General features: G+C 41.4%; 1 pseudogene across 1 annotated transcript in view; it reads right to left on the reverse strand.

Annotated features, from left to right (window-relative positions):
* LOC146706369 (carnitine O-acetyltransferase-like) overlaps window positions 1–16,872 on the reverse strand; it is a 34,146-nt pseudogene extending 17,274 nt beyond the window's left edge. The window contains exons 1-7 of the transcript XR_014921133.1: window positions 16,582–16,872; window positions 14,945–15,063; window positions 14,739–14,792; window positions 13,846–14,011; window positions 12,610–12,784; window positions 10,892–11,070; window positions 1,675–1,775 (exon numbers count right to left, since the gene is read on the reverse strand). The product of XR_014921133.1 is annotated as a carnitine O-acetyltransferase-like (transcript). The remainder of the gene's footprint in view (window positions 1–1,674; window positions 1,776–10,891; window positions 11,071–12,609; window positions 12,785–13,845; window positions 14,012–14,738; window positions 14,793–14,944; window positions 15,064–16,581) is intronic.

Genomic DNA, 16,872 nt, shown 5'->3' on the forward strand with positions numbered 1-16,872 from the left:
TTGATATTCCGGAAAGAGATAATACGGGGATTGTTAATTACAGAGAGGGTCATGTGAACATTAAAGGAGAGAAGTAGATGGTCCGAAATTAGCAGTTCGTCAGCTGTACAGATGGAGGGGGGTAAGCCCAGAACAGCAGACTAGGTCCAAAGTGTGGCCCTTAATGTGGGTAGGGAAGTTTATGTATTGTTTAAGGCTGAAGCTATCAAGGCAGGATAGAAGGTCCTTGGTAAGAGGATGGTCGCAGTTATCCACGTGAACGTTAAAGTCACCCAGCAATATTATATTAGGGGAGACAGTAGCTAGATTGGTCAGCAGATCGCCAAAGTCACTGATAAAAACAGAATTAAATTTTGGGGGGCGGTAGATGACAGCTATTACAGTTGGGGTAGGTCCTGAAAGTTGACAAACAACAGATTCAAAGGAACTGTACGTAGGGGCGGACAGCGGCGAGACTTTCCAGTTCTCGCGATAGATTATCGCGAGGCCACCACCACGGCCGGACTCGCGAGGTTGGCAGGTGTAAACAAACCCCGGGGGGGTGGAGTCGTTGAGTTGCGAAAAGTCATTGGGCTGTTGCCATGTCTCAGTCAAGCAGAAAAAGTCAAACTTACGGTCTGTTAGGAGATCCTGGATGAGATGTCCTTTGTTCGTAAGCGAACGGATATTAAGCAGGCCGAAGTTGACAGAAATACTGTCGGACTGGATGAGAGTGTTAGCCGACCTAGGCAGACCAGTCAGAACATTGCGGTCAATAGACCTGCAGGGGTTCCGTTGAGAGCGACCAGAGGTGGACCAGAAGGACTGAATTGGTTTGGAATTATCCTGATGGAAATACCGACGGGAGCCTCGATGTACGTACTTTCGACGAGGGAGGAAGGCAATGTCCGTGTGGAAATGAAGAGCAGCCAACGGCGGAGCAGCTAAAGAGAAGCGGAGGCAGAGGAGCTCATCAGCTGTATATTGATGAAGTCCAGTGCCGAGTCGGTAGATCGATGACATAAGGATCCAGACCCACACTGAGAGTACATAGATCCTGAAAGGCCACATCATGGACAGGAACAGCCGGGTAGGGACACCGGTGGGCCTTAGAAACAGGAGTAGGACAAAAGTCCAGAAGTCCAGAGTCCAGTAGCGTTAACGTTAGCGATAGTGGTGAGTGGCGGCCGGTGAGTAGCGGCAGCCAGTCGCGCCAGCGTTCACTCAACCGGAAAAGCTTACGTAGAACTCATCTCAATATCCTGTTCAGGAGTGAGCTGTTCATGGGACTTTTGCCGGCTCTGTAATGATGTGGATGTTGTACCACTACATTGTGGTGAAGTTAGCTGAGGGTAAAAGGGAAGCTGTTGATTAAGTTGTTGATCAAGCTACGTCCCCATGCTCACTTATGGTCAATGAATTGGCGGAAAGAATGAGTTTGCCTTTACAAGCAGTGGAAATGAGCTTTCTCTGAAAGTTCTCTCCTTAGGCTGTTGCCTCCATGTCCAAGCCCCAAGCACAAGGATCAGTCTATCCTTGTGTCTTATAAATTTAATGGAAAAGAAATACACTTGTCTGTGTTAGGGTAAGAATAATGTATTTTTAGAAGTCACCTTGCCTCATATTTGAGCTTTTGTTAACAGACCAAACAACAAAACTAAACTATAGAACACTGCATTTTAAATGTATACTTACATGGATGCTGAAACATAATCAGTCAAGGTCATACCAATTGTACCATCTGCACAACTATGCGAGACGTTGTTACCAAATGCCCCATCTTCTCCAATAATGAACTGAAACAAAGAAGGCAAAACAGCCATTAGCATTACATTTCAAGCTGGATTAGTCTATATCTTTCAGTAATTAAGACATTGTGCTTCAGTTTTAGTTTTGCTCTGTAGATCTTTAGACTGTCTGCAAATTGTGACGCAAGAATACATTTTAATTCAATATATCATATACAGTGGGGCAAAAAAGTATTTAGTCAGCCACCGATTGTGCAAGTTCCCCCACTAAAAATGATGACAGAGGTCAGTAATTTGCACCAGAGGTACACTTCAACTGTGAGAGACAGAATGTGAAAAAAAATCCATGAATTCACATGGTAGGATTTGTAAAGAATTTATTCGTAAATTAGGGTGGAAAATAAGTATTTGGTCACCTCAAACATGGAAAATCTCTGGCTCTCACAGACCTGTAACGTCTTCTGTAAGAAGCTTTTCTGTCCCCCACTCGTTACCTGTATGAATGGCACCTGTTTGAACTCATCATCTGTATAAAAGACACCTGTCCACAGCCTCAAACAGTCAGACTCCAAACTCCGCCATGGCCAAGACCAAAGAGCTTTCCAAGGACACCAGGAAAAGTATTGTAGACCTGCACCAGACTGGGAAGAGTGAATCTACAATAGGCAAGCAGCTTGGTGTGAAAAAATCAACTGTGGGAGCAATCATAAGAAAATGGAAGACATACAAGACCACTGATAATCTCCCTCGATCTGGGGCTCCACCCAAGATCTCATCAAGCAAAGATCACAGAACCACACGGGGGGGACCTGGTGAATGACCTGCAGAGAGCTGGGACCAAAGTAACAAAGGTCACCATCAGTAACACACTACAACGGCAGGGAATCAAATCCCGCAGTGCCAGACGTGTTCCGCTGCTGAAGCCAGTGCATGTCCAGGCCCGTCTGAAGTTTGCCAGAGAGCACATGGATGATACAGCAGAGGATTGGGAGAATGTCATGTGGTCAGACGAAACCAAAGTAGAACTTTTTGGTATAAACTCAACTCGTCGTGTTTGGAGGAAGAAGAATACTGAGTTGCATCCCAAGAACACCATACCTACTGTGAAGCATGGGGGTGGAAACATCATGCTATGGGGCTGTTTTTCTGCCAAGGGAACAGGACGGCTGATCCGTGTTAAGGACAGAATGAATGGGGCCATGTATCGTGAGCTTTTGAGCCAAAACCTCCTTCCATCAGTGAGAACTTTGAAGATGAAACGAGGCTGGGTCTTCCAACATGACAATGATCCAAAACACACCGCCCGGGCAACAAAGGAGTGGCTCCGTAAGAAGCATTTGAAAGTCCTGGAGTGGCCTAGCCAGTCTCCAGACCTCAACCCCATAGAAAATCTGTGGCGGGAGTTGAAAGTCCGTGTTGCTCGGCGACAGCCCCAAAACATCACTGCTCTCGAGAAGATCTGCATGGAGGAATGGGCCAAAATACCAGCTACTGTGTGTGCAAACCTGGTAAAGACCTATAGTAAACGTTTGACCTCTGTTATTGCCAACAAAGGTTATGTTACAAAGTATTGAGTTGCATTTTTGTTATTTTTTTCACATTCTGTCTCTCACAGTTGAAGTGTACCTCTGGTGCAAATTACTGACCTCTGTCATCATTTTAGGTGGGAGAACTTGCACAATCGGTGGCTGACTAAATACTTTTTTGCCCCACTGTAAGGCCAAATCATAGCAGTTGCCCCAAGTTGCTTTATATTTTAATGTAAAGAACCTACAATAATCCAGAGAAAAGACTAACAATCACATGTTCCAATTGGGTCATATGGTACTTTAAAGTCTTAGTAAGATGAAGTGTTTATTCAGGACCTTGTATGTTGTGAAAGTATTTTAAATTAGATTGTGGATTTAACAGGGAGCCAATGAAGAGAAGCCAGTATAGGAGAAATCTGCTCAAAGAAGAAGAACTAATAATTACAGTAGTTCCACCTAGAAGTAATAAATGCAGGAATTAGTTTTTCTGCATCACTATGAGACAGGATATTTCTCATTTTATGCTTATGCAAATGGAGGAAAATCAGTTCTACATATTCGTTTAACATGCCCACCAAAGGACATATCCTGGTTTACAAGGTCTCCAAGATTCCTCACCAGTGTTGGTCAAGTTACTTGAAAAAAGTAATCAGTAACTAATTACTGATTACTTCCCTCCCAAAAGTAATCCCGTTACTTTACTGATTACTTATTTTCAAAAGTAATTAATTACTTAGTTACTTTTTAAAAACACGATTTACAACCTGAAGAGGTGATAAAGCGATAGAGCTTTCAGCCCAATTCTACTTTTTCTGCATAATCCATCATACAAAATGTAATCAAATGGAAAAGTATCTTTTTTTAAACTTGTTTTATCAGTTTTAATCTTTTAACTTTATGCATCAAGCAAAAATTTAATTATATGCAACATTCTCTGACTTGAATAAATTAGTTTAACATTTAAACCTATTTTCTGCACATTCCAGCACATAAAATAAAATAGTTTTTGTGTTTACACTCACTCTTTCAAATAGATGCAAGTAAAACACAGCAGAAAATAAATAAAGTCAAAGACTCAGCAGTCCTTTTGCTCTATTTTCACCTGTAAAGCAGGAGTAGGGTAGGCGGAGGTTTCCTCTGGTGCAGGTGTGCTGCGGTCAGTTGAAGAATCCGCGAGTTTCTCTGTGAGTTTCCCATTACGTCGTAGCACACTCGGTGCTTGCTTGGAAGTTTAGGGGTTTTTTCGCTGTAAAAAGAAGTTTTCTTCCCACGCACAACGGACGCTAATGTTTTTGTCACTTTTTATGGAATCAAACTTAAAGAAAGGTCAGTACTTCCACGCTTTAAACGCTGCATGCTCATACTCTCTCCCGCACTCCATATATTATCCATTGTTGATCTGCACACAGCTGTTGTCACGAACGTTGCACTTGCTTACGTCACTGTCATGAGACATTCTCGCAAAAAATAAATAAATAAATAAATCACGGTTTTAGTAATGCAGTAACGCAGCATTCCTACGGGAAAGTAACGGTAATCTAATTACAGTTTTTGCAATAGTACTATAGTATTACTATAGTAATAGTAATAGATTTGGAGTCAACAGTATCCTTGACACACAACGTAACGTTCGGTCATGTGCAAAAGCATCAGCTCTAAGAGCCGTGCTTAGAGAGTGCTTTGTAGTCAATCAGAAGAGTCGACTCCCACTGAATGAGAGCCGGCTCCTCACTTAATTTCCTTTAGCTGCTCAGCTCTCACGCAGTGGCTCAGTTATGCTCCAATCCCTCCATATTGTGGCCAATCACATGCGAGGATATTGGATAATATCATTATGTGAAAAACAGAGGATGAGAGACGCGACAGTCAAGTGGAGCGTGCGTCTGTCCTCTCAGTGAGTGAGACAGTAGACAGCAGTGAGGAGGGCTGTGAGAGTGCATCGCAAAAACACATAAATATTCCTGACACCCGTAAACGAAGCAGCATCTGGCTGTAGTTCAAAGACTTTTGTCTCGGCCTTGGTCTCATCTCAACTTTGTCTTGGTCTCGATACCCTCCAGTCTTGGTGTTGTCTTGGTTTAGGCGGTCTTGACTACAAGTCTATTAGATACTGTAGAATGTTTAGCTGATTTTAGAGTTTAGAAATGTGTTAAAATATAATGTAGAACTATTGTAGAGACACTGCCCTTAAAGTAATAAAGGCTGACTGTGTCGTGAACTTAGGAGTAGAGTGTAGGAGACCTCCCCCACTGAGTGGAAATTCCCCAGAGGGGTTTTATGACCTCTAGGGAGTTACCTACACCCACAGTGTTTTAACTGTCACGCACACACATCCACACGCACACTCACTCATGTGCACTCACACATACACACAGGTATGCGTACACAGTCACACACGAGCACTCACATAGACACGCGGGAACGTGCACATGTAGGCATTCATGTGCTCGTGCACATAGACACAGACAGAGTTTGCAGCACACCGTAGGGGGTTTTATGATGGGGTCACTTCTATAAATCTGGCTGTAACTAACAAAGGGGTGAAGATTTTGGAGAGGGACACCGGCCTCGTCTTCCCTTCTAGAAGATGCATGCTTAAATGAAGATGAATAAAGATGAATAAAGGTTTTGTGAAATGGCTACTGAGTTCCGGTGCCGTCTCTGGAAGTTTTGACGAATAAAAGAACCGGGGTAAAACTGATTTCTCAACAATACCTATTGCATGCTCTAGTCACTGTAATAATACATCATTGTCCACAGTACTGAATGCGGCACTTAGGACAATTACAACAACAAACCAACTAACCGTTCAACCTAGTTGCACCTAAGGTTTTAAAGTTAAAATTTATGATTTGTTAGAATATTCTTTGTACTCACTTCTGTGATTTTGTATCCAATTATATATACATTTTTAAAATACTTTATAAGTGATTCTAGAATTTTTTTTTAATTAATTAAATTTTATTTTATTTATTTATTTATTTATTTTTTACACCTGTGATGGCCAAACCCATGGCCACACTCTAAAGTCGGTAACTTTTGTATTTTCATTCTTCATTTGAACATATTAATACATTTTAGTTTCCAATAACTTTATTGATTGGTTTGGATACATTTGTTCTATTTGTAAGCGCGCACATTAAGTTTACTTATGTATTCATACTACTTCATTTCTTTGCTTTCTGACTAACCTTTGTCTTTTTATTTCTTACCTGCCATCATCCCTGGGAGTTGCCGGACAAAAGATGGTAGCCAGGGTTTGAAACCATTAAATATGAAGGAAGATAATTGGACCACACCACCACTTCCTGCTGAAGGGGGAATGTGTGTTTTCTTTACTTTAAAAACAAAGTATTTGTATTTAATTAAATATTTGAGTTTAGGGTTTAATGGGGTTTTTTGATTTTCTTCTTTAGTGTTTAGTTTATTAACAAACTAGATTGTACTGCTGTTTGTGATTTATGATTGTGTTTTGTTTGTTACCCCTCATGTGTCACAATGGTCTGATCAGCCATTATATATACACCCTTGTATGTCATTTCATGTTTAGGTCAATTATGTACGTTTGGGCAGTCATTTGGTTTGTTAAGGTTGCAGTCTTTGCCTGAGTTCAGTTTTGTTTCTTTGACCTCTTTTATGAGCTCAACATTTATTAGTCTTGTAAATATAATTTTTGGGGGTTAAATAAATGGAAACTATATTTTTCTAATAATTCCTGGGCTCCTCCTGTTCTTCAACTCGGTCCATCACATGTGGTGTCAGAAGTGGGATCCTTCAGTTGAGGAGACAGGATTTTTTTTTTTTGCATTTTTCTGCCCTTTTTCCTCCCCTGACAAACTTTTTGAGCCATGCAGAATGCTGTGCGCCCAAAGAGAGGAAATAAAATGGAGGCCAGAGAGGCCTTGCAGCAGCCAGAGAGGGAGAAGGAGATGGAAGAAGGAATTTCAGTTGTGGCTGGAGACACTGAAGGAGAGGATACCAGGGAGCCAACTCTCCTTGATATTGCTGGGATTCTTCAGGCTTTCATGGGACAACAGGAAGTTCGAGATAAAAAGCAGAGAGAGGATGCTATACTGCAAGAACAGCGTTTTAAGAGTTTGCAACACCAGTTTCGGCTTTTGCAAATGGAAGTGCAGGCCAGAACCACCCCACTTCCAGAGCCCACATCAACTGATCCAGAGTCTGTTGAAACTCCAGCTGATTATCAGACACAAGCAACATCTCAGCATGAGGGTTCTGGCTCAGCCTCCATATTAACAGGTCAGTCTGTGCATATTCATCATCCTAAACTGGAGAAACTAGCTGTTGAAGATGATGTTGAACATTTTCTGACCACTTTTGAGAGAATTGCAGCTGCTTGTCGTTGGCCAGAGTCAGACTGGATTTTTCACCTCATTCCTCTTCTTACTGGTAAGGCTCGAAGTGCCTATGTTAATATGGATGTGGACGATTCACTGCAATATGACAAGGTAAAAGCTGCCATTTTGCAAAAATATGATATAAACCCAGAAACATACAGGCAAAGATTTCGTTGTCTTGAAGTTTTTGATGAGAGTCCCAAGGAACTGTATGCAAGACTGAAAGAACTTTATGAAAAATGGATTCAGCCGAAAAACAGAACTGTAAAAGAAGTTGGTGAAATTATTATCTTGGAGCAGTTTTTAAGAATGCTGTGTCCTGAGCTTCAGGTCTGGATTAAGGAGCATAATCCAAAGTCTGCTGCAGAGGCTGCCACCCTGGCTGATGTGTTTGTAGCTGCCCGAAGTAAGAGTCAGCCATGGAGCAACAGTGCATGGAAGGCTGCCAGAGATTCACGTCCGTCGCAACCCCCTCAGCATCCTCAGAGGTCAGCGACGGGTGTGGGTAAGCCCTTTACAAGGGAAAAGCAGCCCCTGAATACCTCGAAGCCAGGTAAAAGGCCACCAGTGTGCTACCTTTGTGGACAGGAAGGTCACACTAAGCCCATGTGTCCTAATAATCAAAGAAAATTATCTCAGATGTGTTTCGTGCCTCATCAGAATGTGGATATTAAATCTGAGAGAAAGCAGTCAAATAAAATCACCACAGTTAAGATTAATGGACAAGAAATTAATGCTTTAATAGATACTGGCAGCACACAGACTCTGGTACACAGGAAATATGTGTCAAACGATTACACATGCCCCTCTGAAACCATATCAGTTTGCTGTATACATGGTGATGAAAGACCATACCCTACTGCTGATCTGTTTATTGAAGTGCAGGGGACACCCTATCTGTTAAAGGTTGGTGTAGCTGATAATCTGCCCTATCCTGTAGTTCTTGGGGAGGATCTGCCAGTCATCTATGATTTGTTGAGAGAAGTGCAAGAGTGCAATGTTGCTATAACAAGGGCTCAAACTAAAAATCAGGATGAGCATTATGCAACCCTCAGTGCTTTACCCTTCTTTGAGGCTGAACTAGAGACAGATCCCGGGAAGTCTCGGAAGCCACGCAGTCAAAGAAGACGTGAAAAATTTCAACACACTGTTGGAAAGACATCAGTTCAGGCTGCTCCAGATATGCCTTTAGGTTTTTCAGTACCTACGAACATCAGACAAATGCAGCAGGTTGATCCAACTTTGTCTGCCATGTTGCTGAGGGCTAAGGAAAAGGACTCTGTTGAATCTGACACAAATAAAGAGCTGTACATTCTGCAAGATGGCATTTTATACCACCAGCACGGCCAGGTTAAACAGTTAGTGGTACCTAAAGTAGCCTGTGAAACAGTGCTTACTTTGGGGCACTCCATTCCCTGGGCTGGCCACCTGGGGAAGCATAAGACCACCGCTCGCATCAAGCGATACTTTTTCTGGCCTGGCTTGCGCTCAGATGTTGCTATGTTTTGCAGGAGTTGTCCTCAATGTCAGAAGACTTCAATTAGGGTCCCCACCAAAGCACCACTCCAACCTCTCCCAATCATCGGTATACCATTTCAGCGTCTTGGCATGGACGTAGTTGGTCCGGTAGAAAAAAGTAAATCTGGAAATCGCTTTATGCTAGTCATTACAGACTATGCTACGAGGTATCCTGAAGTCTTTCCATTAAAAACTGTTAAAGCAAAAACTGTAGCTTCCTCATTGATTCAACTGTTCTCAAGGGTTGGATTCCCACAGGAGATTTTAACTGACCAGGGCACTAATTTTATGTCCACACTGTTGAAAGAGGTCTATAAGCTGTTAGGCATCAGGAGTGTGCGGACAACCCCTTATCACCCACAGACAGATGGACTGACGGAGCGCTTCAACCAAACTCTCAAACAAATGCTCCGAAAGTTTGTCAATGATACAGGGTCTGATTGGGACCAGTGGCTGCCATACCTCCTTTTTGCCTACAGGGAAGTTCCTCAAGCTTCCACTGGCTTCTCCCCATTTGAGCTTCTTTATGGCCATGAGGTGAGAGGCCCATTGACCCTGCTAAAGGACTCATGGGAGGGAGAGCAAGGTAAAGAGGAATCAGTCAATGTTATTTCATATGTTATTCATATGAGAGAAAAGCTTCAGCAGATGAGTGAACTGGCTCAGAGCCATATGGCAGCTGCTCAGAGGCAACAAAAGACTTTGTTTGATAAAAAAAGCTCGCCACAGGAGTTTTGTCCCTGGCCAGAAGGTTTTGGTAATGTTGCCAACTTCTGACAGCAAGTTGCTGGCAAAGTGGCAGGGACCCTTTGAAGTACAGAAGAAACTTGGACCTACTACCTACAAAGTTTCTACACCAGGTCTCCAGCGAGGGAGTAGAGTGCTCCATGTTAACCTTCTTAAGGAATGGATTCCACGCACTGAGAATAAAACAGAGGGTTTGCTTATTCACAGCGTGGATGAGGAGGAAGAAGTTAATGACTACTTGCCTTCAGTAACAGTCTCTGTCCTGGACCTGAGCCATCTCACCAGTGAGCAACAGTCTCAGGTAACGCCTCTGATTAATTCAGACATATTTCAAAAGTACCCAGGTCGCACGAGTCTGGTGGAGCATGACATTGTTTTAAAACCTGATGCAGCTGTGAAGCGTATGAGTTACAGGATACCGGAACGCTTCCTGGTGGAGTTAAAGGAGGAGGTGGACCTCATGCTGTCTCTTGGAATCATCCAACCTTCAACAAGTGAGTGGTGCAACCCTGTTGTGTTGGCTCCGAAAAAGGATAGCACGATACGTTTCTGCATCGACTTCAGGTATCTCAATTCCATATCAAAATTTGACTCTTACCCAATGCCACGCATTGACGATCTCATTGAGCGTTTGGGGAAGGCAAAATATCTAACGACCATTGATCTCTCCAAGGGATACTGGCAAGTACCTCTCACTAAGCAGTCTCAAGAGTTGACAGCATTCCGTACTCCGTGGGGATTGTTCGAGTTCACAGTCTTGCCATTTGGTTTGCATGGGGCCCCAGCAACATTTCAAAGGCTAATGGATAAGGTACTCTGTGGGCTCTCAGCATTCACCTGTGCGTACCTTGATGATGTTGTTTTCAGTGGAACTTGGAATTTTTGGGGGTTAAATAAATGGAAACTATATTTTTCTAATAATTCCTGGGCTCCTCCTGTTCTTCAACTCGGTCCATCACAACACCAAACCATTTTTATACAAATGACGTTTATCTACTATGATTCAAATCACCTGTACTGATTTATCAAACCAGCGGTTGGCACTGTTCCACTGGCTGCCTCCTCCATGCATCATCTGGAGGACATTACCTCTGGAGTACATGTCATCGGGCACTTGAGGCATGGCTTTATCCAGACATACTACACAGATGCTCCTCTGGATAGCTGACAGCGCTTCTTTGTTGGGCTTATCTGGACACAAATGCAACAGACAAAGCATACATGATACCCATTCATATTCAGTCAAATACTTATGCCTACTTACACGTTTAGAAGTTATTGCATAACTTGTATATTACCATTGATAATAATAATAATAAAAAAAATAATTCATTGTTGTTGACCAAATGTTGCAGTATATGCTAGTCAATAGAAACTGAATTAACCAGAGCTTTATTATGTTGTTCATATAGGGAAACGCCATTTTAATACAAGGGTCCTCTCAAATGCACTGTTACCTTGTCTCTGTCCCCCTGTCCCAGCACTTCTGCTTTTCAGGGGATTCTTGGTGTCTGTCACCCAGATTATCACCGCCATTTCCCCTGTGATAATGCTGACTTTACTTTTATTCACTAGTATTTAATACCGAGACAATTGAGTGACCAAAAGAATTACAACCATATGGAATAAACTTTTGATCCCTTTTCCTCTAAAACAGTCGTTTTGATTACAAGGACCAGGCCGCAAGGACCACTCGCATCTTCAAACGGACTTTGGGTGTGTCAAGATGGTGATAAAACTAGGATAAAATAAATAAAAGATTGAGTCAGTTGATTGTAAGGGGTCACTTAAATGCCATTTGTTTGCATTAACCATCAGATACTAAGCAGTCTGTGTGACAAGATAGTGTTACAATGCCAGTTTCATAAATGCATGCATCACTTTGGGGTTTTTTGCAGTGTGTGAAACTCAAGGTTCTATTTGCTGGGGAGGAGGAGGTTGATTTTCCTGCCTCTGTCCAATTTCCCCCACGTCTGCTAAATTACTTTTTAGTGTTCAAAGTAGGTTTAAAAACATCCCCTCTACTCTTTGCATTACACCTTGAAATCAATTGTAACAATACAAAAACAGTTGATGGAATAAATGATCTCAAATGTCTAAGGAGGAAAGCATAAGAGTGGGAATACTGTGCATATGACTAACACAACATACCGTTTAGTAGTAGCACAGTCCCATTAACAGCTGCATTTTGGCCAATTTATATAAACATTCCTATGCTCCGTTAAGTCCAGTTCTGCTCTGTTTCAATAAATTCCTAGTATTATTACAGAACGGCAATGTGTGAGGTTTGGCTGTAAACACTCAGAAAAACAGGACAGAGTTTACTGAGCTCAGTTTAGTGGAATCCACTGGTGCCCATTATACCCTTATTATGAAAACATCACCCTTCGTCAAATTAATGAACACTCATAGTGGCAACTCTTATTCCACATGCTCTTTTCTACCTTTTATTTTTTAAATGAAAAAAATAAATAAAAATAAAATAAAGCTATGCTATGAGATGAACAGGGTTTTTCCAGAGATTCAATAAAGCAGTTTGATTTTCACTGACTACTTAATATAACTTTCTTACATGGAGAAATTACAATTTTACCTGGCCTCTTATGATCAAGTATTACGTTGTTTAGTTTTAACATCAGTTTAGCGCTTGCATTACAGCATTTCCCAGTTAATCCCCCTTACATATACATTAGCTTCTTTACAACTGTACAAAAGCATAATTGTGCTCACCTTGGATCAATCTGTCATAGCATTTGCTCCAGGAGTCACGATTTAAGGAGGTGAGGATGCCAACAGGCTCTGTGCTGGTCTCCAGCGAAGAGCTGCATATTCTCTCCAGCTGAACACAAAGCTGGTGCACAGTCAAAGGAGTCCCATCACTATTGTAGACATCCACCATAAAGAACTGAAGCAAGGACACACACAAAAGCAAGGCTCCTTATTGGAAGGGAGTGTATGAGAGAGTGAACTTTCTCACCATAAGAGAATTAAATAACTGGTTGTAAAACATTCCTTCAGAAATTTGGATGTGCATCATCTGACATAGATCCATTTAGCACAGAGTTTAATTTTTATTTACACTTATTACCAGTGTGAGCAAAGAAACCTTTTGCCATGATCACCATCCCATGCAGTCTGGGGCTTTTGCTAATCTGCAGCATCAGTGCCAGAAGGATCAAACTGATCCTCAAGGCTGGAAGCATCATTGGTCAGAAATGAGGTACAGACAAACTGCTCTACAGCATGGACATTACTCCCACTCAAGTCCACACTTCTGAGGCAGCAGAGCTCCTTCACCCTCTGATGGATTCAGCCTCGCTGCCATAAAGGATTATTCAGGAATTTTTTCCTATCGATTTCTGTAAAGCTGTATAATAACATTATTTATTAAAGCAATTTGAACTTCTCATCTACATGATGTCAGTCTGATGTTTTTGTTTTTAGCCCAACTTTATTTGTAATTTTGTGCTATAAGAACTGTTGTTAATACAAAAAAAATAAAATTAAATCTCCACTCGTTCATAGTATAATGCCCTTACCAGGAGCCTGTGGAAGTTTTTGTGCAAATGTGAACACTGGTGCACACTGTGGACTGATGTTCCTACCGCACACCCAAAGTCAGCTGTGAAAGGCTCCAGAATTGACTTCCCCCATAAAATGATTTATAATATAAATGAATTGGCAGAGTTCCTGAAAATCCTTGTCTCTAGTGCCTGTGATATACATATTACCGTTTATGTTGAGGGCTGAATCTCAACAATATTGGAGAAGTATGATTTGTGGATTGTGGAAGATGCAGTTGCAGTTAGCACAGTGAAAACTGTGCATTCTACACCTTTTAAACTGCTTGATAATTTGATCTTCACCTTCACTTTTTCTACTAAGATGCATTATAACACCATTCTTTGTAAATGGATGAATACAGTCCCAGAATGTCAGACAAGTGTGTGATGATGTGCTCCTCACCTGACTGTTATAAGCCAATGTAATGTATCTGGAAGGGTAAGAAGTCTTGCCATGGAACACAACAGAGTCCATCTCCAGGCCCGGAATACGGCATGATGATAGCAATTGGGAATACTGGTTCATACACAGGGGTTTTCCTCTCAGGTAATCAACTGGTATCGTCTCACTGTTAAACATGATGCCTGTGTCAACAATTTCTTACTGTTCATGTCTGAAGCTATGGCACTTTGATTAAAGTTAAACCTCAGCCACATAAGAAACAAGGACTTATTTTTATGTGTGGGAATAATACTAAACAGTAAAAATCAGTATCAGCCTTATAAGGGAAATGCCAACAATTTTATACTGCAATGACCTGAAACTTCCAGGATATGATCACATGATGTGTTTATGGTATACCTGGAACTCACAATTACTCATTTCCAGACAGACAGACAGACAGATAACACAACCCTCAAAGCCATTTCAAATAACAAGTGCAAGTACAAGTACATTAGCATGGTGTATGTGTATTTGTTTTGTTTGCAAGTTTGCTTTCCACAGCTTTTGATATTTCACACCAACTTTGAGAAAACAAATTAAAATGTGATTAGGAATTAATAGCAAGGTAGCTAAGCTAAGAAAAGAAGAAGAAAAAAAAAGTTTTGACCATGTAATGTGCATTTCCCCACACAAGGAAAACAATGGACATTTCAAATGTTATCAGTCCTGGTTGGAGGTTGGAAACCCAAATGACTATACTGTAGTGATACAGTAAACCCAGATCCCGTTAGCACCATTCTCTTGACAGGAGGTAATCACAGAATATTGAATTTTAAATAATAACTGTCTATACCTGCCACTTTCTAAGCTTTTACATTTTTTTTTTTTTTACTTGAGCTGATAATACTCACTTGTCAATCATAGTCTTGAAGTCCAAAATAGCTCTTATCACTTTGGCAGCACACCTAGGCAGAGAACATGATTATTTAGTTAAACATTTGCATGGCATTGACATAATACAACGTCCCTAATATAGCAATCAGAAACGGCCAAGAGTCAGACCTTCAGAATCTATTGTCCCCCCCTTCACAATGCAGTATACAGTTATATAGTTCACCTTATTTGTCCCTGCTTATCCCTGAAGTCCATTCGGGGAAAGGAACCACTGATATTTGAATAAGCCACCACAGGCAGACGGTTGTCAAGATAGTCAGTCTGCACCATATAGTCTGCTAACTAAACACAGATAAGTGCAAGAATGTATTACAGTCCATCCAGAAAATTCAGGATTGTGTTTGTGCAACAATAAGTTAAATGTAGTTGATAACATCTGCACTTTTATTGAGAACTTGCTAATACTCAACTAGTGTATCTGTTGATCTATTTATGCTGCAATTTATGAAGATCTATATCACTGACATCAAGTCATAATTTATAATAATAATAAAAAATAAAAAATAAAAAAAAAGGAGGGTTCTATAGTGAGTATTGTGAATTTTGAGAATACAACTTGAGGTACTTAAATGTATATAGCCAGGTTGACTAACAGACAGGAGACAGAGTGACTGTTATGTGAAGGCTGTGTGCAGGTAGGAAAAGGACCCAAAGTGCAGACAGTCAGAGACAAAGGGTGAACTTAAATACAGCTTTAATGTCAGTGCCATCACCAGTGTGTGAATGGGTGGATGACTGAATGTGTAAAGCGCTTTGAGGTCCTTGGAGACTAGTAAAGCACTATACAAATGCAGGCCATTTACCATTTAATGCTGAACTCCAAAAAGTAACAAAACTGAGACTCCAAGGTAAACTTATGCAGACAGACCACACAGCTAGATAAGGGTAGATCACGACACAGAGACAGAGAAACACAGGGCACAGAGGGAGCAATCAGGGAATGAGTAACAGGAGGGAAACACAGCTGGGGCAAATCAGGGGCAAATCAGGCCTAATGAAACAGGGGAAGCAAAACCAGATACATTAACATAAGACATGGACCTTCAAAATAAAACAGGAAACAGACTGAACTTATAGACACAGACTCACAAGCAGGCACTGTAACAGAGATGTGGGAACAGGGCAGACACAGACACTGACTGGACACAGAATAGAGGGAGCATGGAAACCCACACCTGAGAACTACATAATCAAACATCAAGAAGAACTGGGGAAAAATTGGAAATGCAAAACAGAAACTAAAACCTTCACAAAAACAAACTAAGATAAGAACACCAATAAAAAAGGTACAAAACTGAAACCACTGGGTCAACGACCCAGGTACCCTAACAGTCACAGTGGTCCACTGTTAAATCAGTGCATTACTTTAATACCAATGAAGGCTTCTGCTCTCTCTAGTAAAATGCTATGGTCAGCGTTGTTTAATGTTGCACTCAGGTCTAGTAGGACAAACACAAAGACAAGTTCATTGTGAGAACCAATGAAAACTTAGTTTATCACTCCTCAGCAGTCTTGATAAGAACCGAGAATTATTAAATGAAAAAGATTAGAAATTTGTGTACATTTAGCTAAGATAGGACCAGGTAAGGGCTTTTTCAGTAAGAGTTTAATTTTACCAGCTTGAAAGCTTGTTAACAATGATCAAATTTCAAAAAAAACAAACAAGTCAAGTTTTGAAGATGTGGATAAATTAATTAAGTCACTACTTAAAGCTAAAGGAATAAGAGGCTCAGAGCTCCCTGTGAGCTTTCATAACAATCGCACCTATAAGCTCCCCTTCAGTGCTGCTGTTAGGCTTACCCAGTTGTCAGTATTGAGAGCCTTCTTTTCTAGGCCTTTCTGCAGTTTTTCTCCAACGCCTCCTGGTTTCAGGAATTCTTGAACCAGCTGTTTTGTTCTCTTCAGCTCATCCACCTCCACAAAGGGCTCCAGGAGTATGAGGTAGCGCTCACAGGTATGCTGAAGTGTGGGCACTGGCTGAGTTGGCAGGGCTTGTTGGTAGGTCAGGCATCTGCCATTAACCCAAGTCCTTGATACAGGCTTCATCAAATGGCAGGAACTGACTAAGGCACAGGGTTTCACCATGCCCAT

This window comes from Copadichromis virginalis, linkage group LG7 (genome assembly GCF_057382275.1).
Source record: "Copadichromis virginalis isolate Kocher_CV1m ecotype Utaka linkage group LG7, C_Virginalis_male_GT1.1, whole genome shotgun sequence".
Lineage (NCBI taxonomy): Eukaryota > Metazoa > Chordata > Actinopteri > Cichliformes > Cichlidae > Copadichromis > Copadichromis virginalis.